Source organism: Tupaia chinensis, unplaced genomic scaffold (genome assembly GCF_000334495.1).
Source record: "Tupaia chinensis unplaced genomic scaffold, TupChi_1.0 Scaffold000574_1, whole genome shotgun sequence".
Taxonomy (NCBI): Eukaryota; Metazoa; Chordata; class Mammalia; order Scandentia; family Tupaiidae; genus Tupaia; species Tupaia belangeri.
Window position 1 is genome coordinate 2,673,963 of NW_006160088.1, and position 15,259 is coordinate 2,689,221.

Genomic DNA, 15,259 nt, shown 5'->3' on the forward strand with positions numbered 1-15,259 from the left:
ACAGAGAGCTTCTTGGAAGAGGTAACTTTTGGGTAAGACGTGAGTGTTAGAAGTGGCAGAATACTGGGGCCGGCGGGCGGCATGGTGGTTACGGTGCTGGACTCCCACATGGCCGACATTGGTTCAAGTCCCGGACCTGACAGCTGGCTTTCTCACTCTCTCTCTTTCTGTATCTTTCTTTCTCTGATCAAATTAAAAAAATAATGTTGGATACAGTTAAATAAATAATTCTTTAAAAAATAAAGAAGCGACAGAATACTTGGGGGTAGAACATTCCTAACGGAAAGAACGTGTCCGAAATCCCTAAATTAGAAACAGTGTGAGGAAGAGAAAGCAAACCATGTGGTTAGAGAGTGGTGAATGGAGAGGAGAGTGGGAGAGGAGCTCAGTGTCTCCATACACCGGGTCGTATGGGTGTGCAGGGTTCATAGCTGAAGTTTAGGCGGGGCCAGGAAGGAAGTCATTGGAAGTCCCCCCACCCCCGCAAAGAATTATTTTATTTAACTTTATTTATTTATTTATTTTAATTTGCCCAGAGGGAGAGACAGAGAGGGGTGGGGGGCGGGGGAGAAAGTGTTAGAAAGTAAGCTGCAAGGCCCGGAACTCAAACTGCCTGCCTGGATTTTTTTCCCCCTAAGGAGGTTTTTGCCTTAGGGCATTTGTACTGTAGGGTAGGTGCTAAGAGATGCAGAGACAGTGAGAAGGAAAGTGAGAAATCACCCTTTGGGGGCATGGTCACACTGCAGTCCCTTCTCCATTCTCCCGGGATCTTGGGCACGCCTGCACATGCACCTGGCATGATTTTGAAGCCACTGGGTCCAGGACTTGAACTGCAGTTGGCCCTGTGGGAGTTCAGTGACCTAACTGCTACGCCGTTTGCTGGTCCCCTGTAAATAATAAAATATGAATAGTTCTTGAGCTTCATTCCATTTTCAATGTACACTTTAAAATGTATAGAGGTATAAGCTACCAACTATCATATAGATAATAAAATGTGTGTGGTGTATTTTGATCTAGCCCATTTATATTCATACTCTTGCCTTCACCCTTTTTTGTAGTGTATCTTCTAATCTGAAAAAAACCTTCCATGAAATCTGAGAGACAAGTAACGACACCCGTCTTCCCGAAAGACTGAAATGGGGGCTGTCATTTCGAGGTAAGTGTCCAGTTTTCTGTTTTTAACTTTTTATATAATTTTTCCGGAAATTAAACACAAGGAAAAAGGGAATATCGCCCACCTCCTAATGTTTTCGTTAACCTACGGGGTGGCCAGGGCCACCTGGGTCTTCCGTAAAGCCAGTCTGGTATTGAGGGTGAGGTTGACCACGGAGTGAACGTGAAGAAGCCGAGCTTCTCTCAGGAGAGTCAGGAGCGTCGGGAGCTCATTGGGAGGCTAATTGAAACCCGGTAAGACCTTTTCAGCGCCCGCAGTGAGGACCTGATTGGTGACCGACACGGAGCATGTCAGGAGGGTGTTGTCGCAGCTGCTGCTCAGGTCTCAGTGGAGTGGAGAGTGAGGAAGAGGCAGCACAGTCTGAGGGTTTCAGCTCTTCACTCAGTTTTTAAAGAAGAATTATTAATTTAATTTTGTTATTTTTATTATTACTTTTAATGTGCTATACAGTCCACGTGCCCACCAGAGGAAGAAGGAGAAAGACAGAGAAAGCCATCAGGTCCGGGACTCGAACCATGGTTGGCCACATGGGAGTCCAGTACCCCAGCCACCATGCTACCTGTTGTCTCCTTAATGCTTTTGTGCGCGCGCGCGCGCATGTGCTTCTTTTAGAGAGACTTTACTTTTGTGTGTGTGTGTGCGCGCGCATGTGCTTCTTTTAGAGAGACTTTTGTTATAGGGCGGGTGCTCTAGCCAGAGACAGAGAAAGACAAAGAGAAAGTGAGAACTCACCCCCCCCAGGGGGTGATGGCCACATCACAGTCCCTTCTCCTCCCCTCTCCTGACGGATTTTGGCCATGCATGCACACATTCATGATGTGAGTTTTAAGCTGCTGGGCCTGGGACTTGGGCCTTGGTCGACTACATGGGAGTCCAGCGATGTAACCAATAGGCCATCTGCTGGTTCCCGCCATTCAGGATGCACCAGTCACTTCTCAGCGTTAGCATTATAGTCAGGTTGACCATCCGTCCTGATTCAAGCATCTCGTCGACCACTTCGGACCCAGCTGTTTTTTTTTTCCTGCCAGAGAAAGTGTGCACTTGTTCAGAGACAGAGAGGAAGAAAGCAACCCCCAGTGGGGTGTGGTCATGCTGCCATCCTGTCTCCTTTCTCTATCCTTTTGGGATTTGGGCATACATGCATGTGCATGTGCTTGCTGGTTTTTTTTTTTTTTTCCTTCCTTTTTTTTTTTTGGAGAGGTTTTTGCGATAGGGTGTGTGCACTCACCAGAGAGATAGAAAGCGAGAGCCCCCCCCCCCCCCCAAGGCAGTGATCACGCCACAATCCTTTCTTCTCCAATCTCTTCTGAGGATTGTGAGCATGCATGCACAGGCGTCCAGTGTGAGTTTTAAGCCTCTGGGTCCAGGACTTGAACTGCAGTTGACTGCATGGTAGTCCAGTGATGTAACCATTACACCATCTGCTGATCCCCCCCAACTGTTTTTTTTTTTTTTTTTTTCCTTCCTTTTTTTTTTTTGGAGAGGTTTTTGCGATAGGGTGTGTGCACTCACCAGAGAGATAGAAAGCGAGAGACTACCCCCCCCAAAACAGTGATCACGCCACAATCCTTTCTTCTCCAATCTCTTCTGAGGATTGTGAGCATGCATGCACAGGCGCCCAGTGTGAGTTTTAAGCCTCTGGGTCCAGGACTTGAACTGCAGTTGACTGCATGGTAGTCCAGTGATGTAACCATTACACCATCTGCTGATCCCACCCAACTGTTTTTTTTTTTTTTAATCGTTCATTTTAATCAGTGGGCAAAGTGAGGTTTCAGGGCCATGGATGAAAACTATGTTATTTGAGGAGTGTAAGTAAACAAAAGATTGATTAATTACCCACTTAATGGTAATTTAAAAAGTCAAAAACTTATTTAAGTACGTGATGATCTATTTGATGATGAATATCTTCTCCTGGAGTTTGCTAAGCAGTATATTTATCTTCATTCATTTATTTTTTAATTTGACCAGAGAGAGACAAGAAAGAGAGAGGGAAATTGAGAAAGCAAGCCACCAGGTCCAGGACTCGAACTGTGGTCAGCCATGTGGGAGTGTCCAATGTCTTAACTGCCACGCCACTTGCTGGTCCCAACTATTTTTTTTTAAAGAATTATTTACTCAATTTTATTTATTAATTCACCCATTTTTAAATTTGACCAGAGAGAAGCACACACACACAGAGAGAGAGAGAGCGAGAAAGCAAGCCAGCAGGTCCAGAACTCGAACTGTGGTCGGCCATGTGGGAGTGTCGAGTGCCTCAGCCACCATACTCCCTAATTGTTCCCCCACCCAACTATTTTAAATATCCTTATTTTTTTTCTCAAGTTTACTGGTTAAATAGTAAGTAACATAGTCTACACTATCCCTGCTGGGTTTATTTTTTTCTGTACCCTAGTTATTCTGTACACAAGACAGTATACTATTAAGAAGACATAATCTTTTCCTGGGTTTATCTTGCCTGCTAGATATTTTAGCATTAGCAAGTAATATATTTTAGGTAAAAGGGAATGATCCGTTACAGTAGTTTAAATATTACACAAGAGGAATTCGTTTCTTACCCTACTGAGTAGGTAAGAAAGTTGGAGATTAAGGACATAGGCAGTGGCTTAATTCACACAAAAACATAGCCATCTTTCTGCTTAAAAACTAGAAGATAAAGATCCTTTTTTTTTTTTTTTCTTTTTTTTTGGAGAGGTTTTTGCTATAGGGCGCGTGCGCTCGCCAGGAAGACAGAGAGACAGAAAGTGAGAAATCAGCCCCCAGTGGGGATGGCCATGCCGCAATCCCTTCTCCATTCTCCTCTCGGGATCTTGGGCACGCACGCACACCTACCTGGCATGAGTTTAAGCCACCGGGTCTGGGGCGCGAACCATGGCGGACTACCTGGGAGTCCAGTGACATAGCCACTACACTAACTGCTGGTCCTCAATAAAGGAGATCCTGAATCAAGACATTTTGGGGCAGAAGAGGAAGAAAACTGGGATTTCTTACCCTATTTTTAAAATAATGTAGAGGTTATCTCTTAGGCGTATAGGTAGTTAGTTGGTGGTAGAGTTGGGATCATGAGGGAAGCATTTAGGAAAGCGTCGCCGGGTGATTACCAAATGCTCCAGGTGTTTACCGAGTGCCTACACTGTGTCAGGCACTTCTATAGCCAACATCGGCCTCCTCACGGCGCTAAACATTGACGTGAACGAGACAGACACTGAATCACCCTGTAATTAAAACAGGAAGAGAATTAAAGCAGGACACTTGCCAGAGGACTGTTTGATGCTTGTGAAGAGTTAACACTAAGGTCGACACTACAGCAAGAATTTAGGCACTTGGAGGTCAGACTAAGTACAGACTTCAGGATGGAATGGGCTGGATGTGTTTGAAGGATGTGAAAAATTCCAGCGGTAGGACCAGGGAGGATGAGATCTACGGTGTCGTGAGATAAAGAGGGTGAAGATGTCATCAGAGCCCAGCCACAGGGCCCTGTGGCCCTGAAAAGGAGTTTAGACTGAAAGAGGTGTTATAAGGTTTTAAAGTTTTATTTTTTAGGTTTTGTCATAGGGTACATGCACTTGCTGGAGAGACAGACAGAGAGGGAACGTGGGAAATCACCCCTTAGTTGGGATGGCCATGCCACAGTCCCTTCTCCTCCATTCTCCTCTTGGGATTTTGGGCACTCATACTCACATGCTTGACACAGGTCCAGGATTCTAACCCTGATCAGCCATGTGGAATCCAGTGCCTTAGACATGCCATCCGCTGACCCCAGTCTTGGGAAGGTGTTTTTTTTTTTAAATAATTATTAATTCCATTTGTTATTTTATTTATTTATTTTTTAAACTTTGACCAGAGAGAGACAGAGAGAAAGGGAAAGTGAGAAAACAAGTCGCCACGGGTGGGATTCGAACTGCGGTCAGCCCTGTGGGAATCCAGTGCCTTTAACAACCGCTTTAACCAGCCATTAAACACAAAATTGTCATAACGTAATGTATGTTTTAAGATTCTTCTGGCTGTTAGGACCAGGAGTTGACATAATGGCTATGTCGCTGGACTCCCATGTAGTTGACTGCGGTTCGAGTCTTGGACCCGGCGGATTAAACTCATGCTGGGCGCGTGTGCATGCGTGCCCAAGGTCCCCAGAAGAGAATGGAGGAGAAGGGATTGCGGCATGGCCATCCCCCCTGGGGAGGAGATTTCTCGCTTTCAGTCTCTCTGTCTCTCTGTCTTTCTGGCAAGTGCACATGCCCTCTAGCAAAAACCACTCCAAGAAAAAAAGATTCCTCTGGTTGCTCTATGAAGGTGGGTGGTAGGTACAGAGGCTGTATGAACTGGCCTGGCTAGGCGGTGGTGGAGCGACGTGAGATCATCCGGATGGCATGGACAGGCCTGCGGGGCCGTTGGAAGGGCCTGCTGAGCATCTGCCGACAGAGGAAGAGCTGGTTAGCTGCTAAGCTTATAATAATGAACAAAAATAGATTCTGTTTCATGGAGCTGATGTTCTAGTGAGGGTAAGGAAGACAACAAACGTGTAAGATTTTAGGTGGGGACGGCTTATCTTACGGCTTCACACCGTCTCGCCGTTGTCCATGGTATAGGGAAATATGTTAGGTAGAGGGCAGTGTGGATGCAGGTGGGGTAGGCTTATTATTGTATAAGGTGTTCTTAGGGAAGCCCTCTCACAGGGTGACCTCTGAACTGGCAGCTCTGAATGAAGTAAAGGAGCAACCACGTGAACTTTGGAGTATGGGCGGGGAGGCTTCTAGGCTGCCTTCAGAACTCAGATACAAAGGCCCTCGGCCCGGGCTGTGCTCTGAGCAGTGAGGGCCTGCGTGCCTGCAGTGGAGCGAGAGGGGGCAGTCGGTGCCCACAGTGGCCTCTCGATTGTGGTAGAGGCGTGGCCCAAGTGCAGACCAGATCCAGGCCTTTGGGTTTTCTTCTGTGTGATGATGGGGAAGAAGAGCCGGCATGAGGGTGTGGGGCAGTGAAGGGCAAAGCTGTGACTGGGAGTGTAACTTGTTGCCAAAGAACAGTGAGGCCAGGTGGTTGACATATCAGGCTGATGATAAGAGGAGGGCAGGAACCAGCGGGGGGCATGGTGGTTAAGGCACTGGACTCTCACATGGCTGACTGTGGTTTAAGCCCCGTGCCCAGCGGATTGAAAGACATGCCAGGCGTGTACGTGTGCATGTGCAAGATGGCAAGAGGAAGGACTGCAACATGCCAGCCCCAGGGCATGGCTCCTCATTTTCCCTCTCACTGGTGAGTGCACGTGCCCTATGACAGAAAACCTAAGGAAAAAAGAAGGAAGAGCGAGAGAAGGAGTGTATAATCAAAACAGAGTTTTGAATACCTTGGTGAGGTAGGAAGAGTAGAGAAAGTGAATTGAGGGACCACCAGTTAGCGTTGTAGCTATGTCGCTGGACTCCCATGTTGCCAACTGTGGTTCGGGTCCCAGACCCGGTGGCTTAAACTCACATTGGGGACATGTGTGTGTGTGCCCAAGATCCCGAAAGGAGAATGGAGGAGAAGGGATTGCAGCGTGGCTATCCCCTGCCCACGGGGGGTGGGGGGGCGAATTCTTGCTTTCTGTCTCTCTGGCAAGTGCACGTGCCCTGTAGCAAAAACTTCTCAAAAAAAAAAAAAAAGGTGAGTTGAGAAGATCTGTTCTTCCTGATGAACTAGTTTATTTAGATTTTTAAAAATTGTGGCATTGTATACATAATATAAAATTTGCAATTTTAATAATTTCTTAAAGAATTATTTTATCTAACTTTCTTTACTTATTTTAATTAGACCAGAGAGAGGCAGAGTATGAGAGAGAGGGAGAAAGTGAGAAAGCAAGCCACCAGGCCAAGGACTCAAACTGCAGTTGGCTGTGTGGGAGTTCCACGCCCTTAACCACCATGCCACCTGCTGGCCCCCAATTTTAGTCATTTTCAAGTATACCTTGCCCCGTGGTATTAGTTCATTCACAACGGTGCGCAACATCCCCGCTATCCTCCAGAACGTTTTTTGTGTACATTTAACTATAGGGTACATGCGCTTGCCCGAGAGAGGCAGAGAGAAAGAGTAGAAGTGACCCCGTGGGGAGATAACCACGCTGCAGTCCCTTCTTCTCTGTTATTCTTTTGGGATTGGGGGCACGCATGCACACCTTGCAAATTTTTCAAGTTGCTGGGTCCGGGACTAGAACCACACAGTTGGCCTTGTAGGATCAAGCCATCTTAACCATTGTACCCTCTGCTCGTCCCATCATTTCCAGAACTTTACTGAAAAAAAAAAGGGGGGGAGCTGTTTTTTTTCATTTGTTTTGTGAAAAGCAGGAGGAGGGGGAGACACAGAGAGAAAAACAGACAGGAAGGACGGCTGTACCAGAGTCCTTTCTCCGGTCTCCTCTCAGGATTTTGGACAAGCACACAAGCACCTGGTTTGATTTTCTTTTTTCACTTTTTTAGAGAGATTTTTTGCTATGGGGTGCGTGCACTTGCCAGAGAGACAGGGACGGACAGGAATTGAGACATCACCCCTGAAGGGGGATGGCCACGCTGCAGTCTCTTCTCCAGTCTCCTTCTGAGATCTTGAACATGCACGCACACACACGTGCACACGTGCCTGGCCTGAGTTTTATGTTGCCGAGTCTGGGACTCAAACCACGTTGGACTCTGAGAATCCAGTGATGTAGCCTTTATGCTATCAGCTGGTCCCAACCTGGAATGATTTTCAAACTGCCGGATGTGGGACGCAAACCACACAGTTGACACTGTTGGATCCGGTCACCTTAGCCACTATGACACAAGCTGGCACGTAGCAGTAGAATGTTTTCAGTATATTTTCTTAAAAGAATGCTTATCCGTATAAGCTGTTTTCAAGTAGTTTTAGAGGCAGCACAAGCCCTCATGTTCTGTTACAGGGTCAGAACTGTAATCAAGTTATTTTCAAGTTAAATTTTACTGAGAGGGGCTGGCAGTTGGCGTGGCGGTTAAGGGCGCTGGATTCCCACATGGCCGTTCCCAGTTTGAGTCCCGGACCTGGGGGCTTCCTTTTTCACTTTCCCTTTCTTTCTCTGTCTCTTTCTGATCAAGCTAAACAATAGTAATATCAAACAGAATTAAATAAATAATTCTTTAAACAATTCCAATGAGAGATCCTCATAGGAATGAAAATTCTGATATCTTTTTTAAAAATTGTACTTACTCATTCGTTTATTTTTAATTTGACCAGAGAGAGACACACAGAAAAAGAGGGAAAGTGAGAAAGGAAGCCACCAGGTTGAGGACTCGAACCATGATCAGCCATGTGGGAGTGTCCAGCTCCTTAACCACCACGCCATCTGCTGGTCCTGAAAATTCTGATATCTTGAAAAGAGCACTAGGGCCAGCAGGTGGTCTGGTGGTTGAGGGACTGGACTCCCTCGTGGCCAAACGCAGTTGGAGTCCTGGACCTGGCGGCTTGCTCCTCACTTTCTCTGTCTCTCTCTCCAGTGAGTGCACATGCCCTATGGCAAATTTAAAATATAATTGTAATAACAATAAATTTTAAAAAAATGGTTCGTCAGAAATCGTGGTTGGTATGTCTATGCCTGAGTAACTAAGTTGCTTCACTTGATTCAGGAGAAAGCTATGTATTTTGAATAATAGGCATACATTTTGATCTCTTTAGAACAGACAAGTGAGTTAAATGAGCAAGGTGGATTTTTTTCAAAGCGTGTACCTGTTGGGGCAGGTCTTGGTGTAGCAGTAGAGCAGGTGGACCCACACTGGGGAGGTCGTGGGTTCACGTCCGGGGACCTCCCGCACATGCTGGGCCACCGTGCCTGAGTGATCGGGCTGGCATTCACTGCTGTGGATTGCAGCTGATCATGGTGCCCAACCCTGCCTTCTTATCTTCAGTAGAAATAAATAGAAAAACTTAAAAGAGAAATACTGATATTTGTTAGCCTCTGAGTTTTGTATGGAATTGGAAAGATTTTCCTCTTGGTGTTGACTGGTTCATTGCCTGTGTAACAGTTGGAAGAGACATTTTCCATTCAGGTGGACGATCGACAAATGAATACTGTTATGGGGGGAAAAGCCGACGGCGTAATAGATCCTAGAGCGCATTGTTGTTGTTTTTAAAGAATTATCTATTTAATTCCATTTGTTTTTATTACTTTTTAAAAAAGAATTATTTATTTAATTTAAAAAAAATTTATTCACATATTTTAGAGAGAGAAAGCGAGAAAGCAAGCCTCCAGGTCTGGGATTTGAACTGTAGTTGGCCATGTGGGAGTGTCCAGCACCTTAACTACCATTTAACTTGACCAGACAGAGAGGGAGAGACAAAGGGGGAGGAAGCAGGTCACCAACCTGGGACTCACACTGTGGTCAGCCATATGGGAGCCCAGTGCCCTTACCAACCACGTCACCTGCCAGCCCCTTGCTGTTGTTTTTGAGAGAGATTTTTTGCTATAGGGTGTGTGCGCTTGCCGGAGAAACAGAGACAGAAAGCAAGAAGTCATCTCCTGGGGGGATGGCCATGCCACAATCTCTCCTCCATTTTTCTCTCAGGATCTTGGGCACGCACACACACGCCTTGGCTTGAGTTTGAAGCCTCTGGGTCCAGGACTCGAACTGCATTCAACTCCATGAGAGCCCTGCTTTGTAACCACTGCACCATCTGCAGGCAGGTGCCTGTAGAGGGTTTATGTTTTTACATGCCAGAGAGTGCATTCATTCCTCAGAGAGAGACCAAGAGACAGAGAGAGGGAGGTAGAAAGGACGGCTCAGGGGCAAGGTCACGATGCAGCTCTCTTCTCTCTCCCATTCCTTCACCCTGTCGGGATTTGGGGTATGCACACATACGTGCCTGGTGTGTGTTCGAAGCTGCCTGGGGTAAGCCAGTGAGGTAAGACCTCCATTACCCATCAGTCTGTGGGGCTGGCCTTCCGGGCGGTTTTGGGTGTTTGTTTTTTTAAGGGAGATTTTTGCTATAGGTCACATGCGCTCACTTGAGGAACGAGAGAGAAATCACCCCCCAGGGAAGATGGCCACGCCGTAGTCCCTTCTCCTCCACTCTGCTCTTGATTTTGGGCACACACGCACACGAAACCAGCATGAGTTTCCAGCCGCTGGGTCTGGGACTCAAACCGCAGTGGGCCATGTTCAGCACCTTAACCACTATGCACTGCTGGCCCCCAGACAGATTTTGATACAGAAAATTTTTTCAAACGAATTATTTATTTAATTTTGTTTGTTATTATTTAATTTGACGAGAGAGAGAGAGAGAGAGAAAGGAAATTAAAAAAATCAAGCTGCCAGGTCTGGGACTCGAACTGAGGTTAGCCATGTGGGAATCCAGCACCCTTTACCACGACGCCCCCTGCCGGCCCAAAACAGAAGTTTTGAGAGATGAGGCCAGCCCATGGCATGGTGATTAAGGTGGCTTGATCCCACAAGGTCAGTGGAACGGTTTGAGTCCTGGACCCCGTGACTTGAGAAACACATGAGGTGTTTGTGTGTGTGACCGGCATCCAGAAGGAGAGAAAGGTGGAGGAGGTGGGGCCGTGACTCGGAGTTGCCCCGTGGTGGGTGCTTTCTCACTTTCTCTTCTGTCTCCGGGAGCTCACATTGCCCTCTGGCCAAAAAGAAACCTAAAGCAAAACAAAAAAGAAGCATGATCCCACCGGCTTCTATATTGTTATGGTGTTCCTCGATAAATGATGTGCTTTAATTTGAGAAAGTTTACTTTTTTTTTTTGGAGAGGTTTTTGCTATAGGGCGCGTGAGCTCGTCACACAGATAGAGAGAGAGACATAGAAACAGAAAGCGAGAAATCACCCCCCGGGGGGATGGCCATGCCGCAATCCCTTCTCCTCCATTCTCCTCTTGGGATCTTGGGCACGCACGCACACGCGCCCAGCGTGAGTTTTAAGCCACCGGGTCCGGGACGTGAACCTTGGTCGACTACGTGGGAGTCCAGCGACATAGCCATTACGCTAACTGCTGGTTCCCTTCCTCCAGTTCTTTGTCTTTGCCCTGGCGTCCTTTTTCGTTAATATGCATGAGACGTTTATGTGGTTAGAAAACGTGTTCATAAAGATGATATTGTTGAGTGCCTGCTGTTTCTGCTCCTCGATAATGTGACATGCTTTTTACTTTTACGCAGAAATAACTGGTCAGATTGTCGTGTCGCCTGCCGCAGACACTGAGGGTATTGTGGAAGGGACTCTGGCTGTGTGCGTGGGTGACCTTCCGTAACTGTTTTCTCTGCTGCTCCGGCTTCCTGAGCCTGTGGACCACGTGGTGGAGCAGCAGTACGCAAAGGGCGGTGTGCACGGCTGCCTCACTGGTTCCAGTGCAGTTTTCCACTACAATAACGTCACGCATGTTGTTTTTTTTCCTTTTTTTTTTGGAAAGGTTTTTGCAATAGGGCACGTGCACTTGCCAGAAAGAAACAGAGACGCAGAAAGCAAGAAATCACCACCAGGGAGAATGGCCATGACGCAATCCCTTCTCCTTCACTCTCCTCTCAGGATCTTGGGCACACATGCACATGCGCCCGGCGTGAGTTTAAGCCACCGGGTCCGGGACTTGAACCACAGTCGACCACATGGGAATCCAGCGACAGATCCATTACACCTACTGCTGGTCCCTTTCTAATTGTTGTTATTATTTATTTTTTTAGGAGAGGTTTTTTCTTATTAGGCACGTGCGCTCACCAGAAAGTCAGAGACAGACAGAGAGATAGAAGGCAAGAAATCACCCCCCAGGGGGGATGGCCATGCTGCAATCCCTTCTCCTCCATTCTCCTCTCGGGATCTTGGGCACGCACACACACGCGCCCGGCGTGAGTTTAAGCCACCGGGTCCAGGATGCAAACCACGGTCAACTACATGGGAGTCCAGCAACATAGCCATTACGCTAACTGCTGGTCCCTCTTCTTGTTATTTTAACCCCCTCTCCCAGGATACGTTTTGCTGAATTTGTGTTATTTTTTTACTTGTCTTTAAAACTTTTACTACCTGTTTGTATCCCTATACACGGTTTAACATTCACTTTTATTCTTACGTAAATGGAATTATATTGTTCGTGTTCTTTTTTGTTTTTCTTTTCTTTCCTTATTATTTTTTTTAAGAATTATTCCATTATTTTATTTATCATTATTTTCAATTTGACCAGATAGAGATACAGAGAGAGTAAGAGAGAGAGAGAGAGAGGGAGAGACAAAGCCTCCAGGAGGTCTGAGACTCAAACTGTGGTCAGCCATGTAGGAGTCCTCTGCCCCTAACCACTACTGCACCTACTAGCCCCTATTTTTATCATTTTTTTTTTTTTTAAAGAATTCTGCTTTTCAGCGGAGAGAGAGACAGTCAGAGACAGTGAGAGGGAAAGTAAATCACCTGCCAGGGGAGATGGCCATGCTACAATCCATTCCCCTCTGTTCTTCTGGGATCTTGGGCGTACACACACACACACCCACCCACACACCCCCCCGGTGTGGCTTTCAAGCCACTGGATCTGGGGCTCGAACTGCAGTCAGCCATGTGGGAGTCCAGTGATATAACCACTACGCCACCTGCTGGCCCCCAGATACTGTGTTTTAATCATGGCTTTGAGCTGCTTAAACTATATGTTTGACTAAATAAATGAAGGCGAAATTGCCATAACAGACTGCAAGTAAATAGATACTTATTTCTCATTCATGAAACTGTTAAGGCCTTTTTATTAATTTATTTTAAAGTCTGCTGTAGGGTGCATGCACTCTCCCGAGACAGAGAGAGGAGAGAGAAAATGAGAATGGACCCCCAGAGGGGATGGCCATGCCGCAGTCCCTTCTCCACTCTCTGTGTATTATGCACATGCGCCTGGCGTGTTTTTCAAGCTGCCGGTTCAGGGACTAGTTGCAGTCGGCCATGTGGGATCCAGCCGCCTTAACCACCACACCCCTGGCTGGCCCGGGTCCTTTTCTGAGGTGGTTTCTTCCGTTTTGTGACTCTCATCGTCTCTGACACGTGAAGGAGGGAAGAGAAAGTGTAAGGGCACACTAGCTTTCTCGAAAGCTCCGCCCTGCAGCGGCACAGGTCACCTCCCCTCAGCACTGTGTTCAGGGAGGGCGTAGGACACGGCGCTGGAAGCTGGAAGTGTGAGGAAGGTGGACCTGCCACGTGCCCAGCCAGCCTCGAACTCCACCGAAGACAGTCCCTTCCACAGGGACCTCGATAGAGTGACCCCATTCCTGGAGTCTCGGTGTCTGAGGTAGCTCAGTCCTGTACGCACAGGGTCCATAGCTCATACCCCCTTCTTCCTTAGTGGTGAAGTGGAAGACAAGCAGCGTGCCTTCATTGTGCTGCTATTCCGTTGTTTTGAAGGGATATAGCTGCCAAAGCTTGTTTTGGTCATTCTCAGCTCCTTGTCACAGCCAGGCTCTTTGCTACTTTACGTCTTCACTCAGGTCCTAGGGACAAACTGCGTCATGATCCTATAGAACACGGAAGCTTACCATGTAGTAGGAAGTAATTTGGAGGTGATGTTCATATCAAGTCGTAGGCATTATTGGTTATAGCATTAGTTGTAGGCATTATTGGTTATAGCATTAGTTGTAGGTGTTATTGGTCTAGTGTTAGTTGTAGGTGTTATTGGTTATAGCATTAGTTGTAGGCATTATTGGTCTAGTGTTAGTTGTAGGTGTTATTGGTCTAGTGTTAGTTGTAGGTGTTATTGGTCTAGTGTTAGTTGTAGGCGTTATTGGTCTCGTGTTAGTTGTAGGCGTTATTGGTCTAGTGTTACTTGTAGGCGTTATTGGTCTAGTGTTAGTTGTAGGCATTATTGGTCTAGTGTTAGTTGTAGGCGTTATTGGTCTAGTGTTAGTTGTAGGCGTTATTGGTCTAGTGTTGTAGGCATTATTGGTCTAGTGTTGTAGGCATTATTGGTCTAGTGTTAGTTGTAGGCGTTATTGGTCTTGAGTTGTAGGCGTTATTGGTCTTGTGTTAGTTGTAGGCGTTATTGGTCTAGTGTTAGTTGTAGGCGTTATTGGTCTAGTGTTAGTTGTAGGCATTATTGGTTATAGCATTAGTTGTAGGCATTATTGGTTATAGCGTTAGTTGTAGGCATTATTGTTATAGCATTAGTTGCTTTTGAAATACTAATTAAAAAAAAACTGTTAAAGGGTATGTGTGCTCACTAGGGGGAGAGAGAGAAAGGGAGAGAGGGCCAGCAGGTGGCAGTTAAGGCACTGGACTCCCACATGGCCGACCATGGTTTGAGTCCTGGACCTGGAGGCTTGTTTTTTCACTTTCCCTCTTTCTCAGATGAGTACACATGCCTTACAGCAAATTAAAAAAAAAAAATAATAATAATAATAATGGGACCAGCGGTTAAGGTGCTGGACACTCCCCTGTGGCCAAACATGGTTCAAATCCTGGACCTGGTGGCCTGTTTTCTCGCTTTCCTCTCTCTGTGTCTCTTTCTGGTCAAATTAGAATGAATGAATGAATGAATGAATGAATGAATGAAGTAATTAAATCTTTAAGAATTATTAATGATAATAGGGTCTAGCATGTGGCACGGTGGTTAAGGGCGTTGGACTCCCACATGGCTGACTATGGTTCAAGTCCTCGACTTAGTGGCTTTGTTTTTCACTTTCCCTTTCTCTCTCTCTCTCTCTCTCTCTCTGGTGAAATTGAAAAATAATAATAAAGTGGATAATTATTTAAAAAAAATAATAAATTGAAAAAGCATTATTATTAATTTACAAAGGGAGAAATAAAGTAAAAAAGCCCCTCCCCTGGGGGATGATCATGCCACAATCCCTTCTTCAATGTCAGGGATTTTGGGCACGCATGCACTGTGTTCCCAGCATGTTTTTCAAGCCACCCAGTCCAGCACTTGAATTGCACAGTTAGCCACGTGGGACCCAGCTGCCTTAATTACTGTGCCACTGGCTGTCGCTTGAAATATTAATTTTAGGATTTTTTTTCAGTATACTACATTTTCTTTGGAAAATACAGGAATTTTAGATAGATTTCAAAGCAGCTCATTAAGAAAGCTGGCTAGAGTTTGTGTCAGTTCATTCATAAATCTGGACTATAACTTATATATAAACTATAAGTTTTATATAT

The 15,259-nt window shown here is 46.1% G+C and overlaps 1 protein-coding gene across 2 annotated transcripts in view; it reads left to right on the forward strand.

Moving 5' to 3' along the window:
* The first annotated feature begins 1,056 nt into the window (after window positions 1-1,056).
* The window catches only part of PIK3CB (phosphatidylinositol-4,5-bisphosphate 3-kinase catalytic subunit beta), a 134,175-nt gene continuing 119,972 nt past the window's right edge, over window positions 1,057-15,259 (forward strand). For both annotated transcript variants that reach the window (XM_006158178.3, XM_027775577.1), the window contains exon 1: window positions 1,057-1,156. The gene's annotated coding sequence lies outside the window, so the exon portion shown is untranslated. The remainder of the gene's footprint in view (window positions 1,157-15,259) is intronic.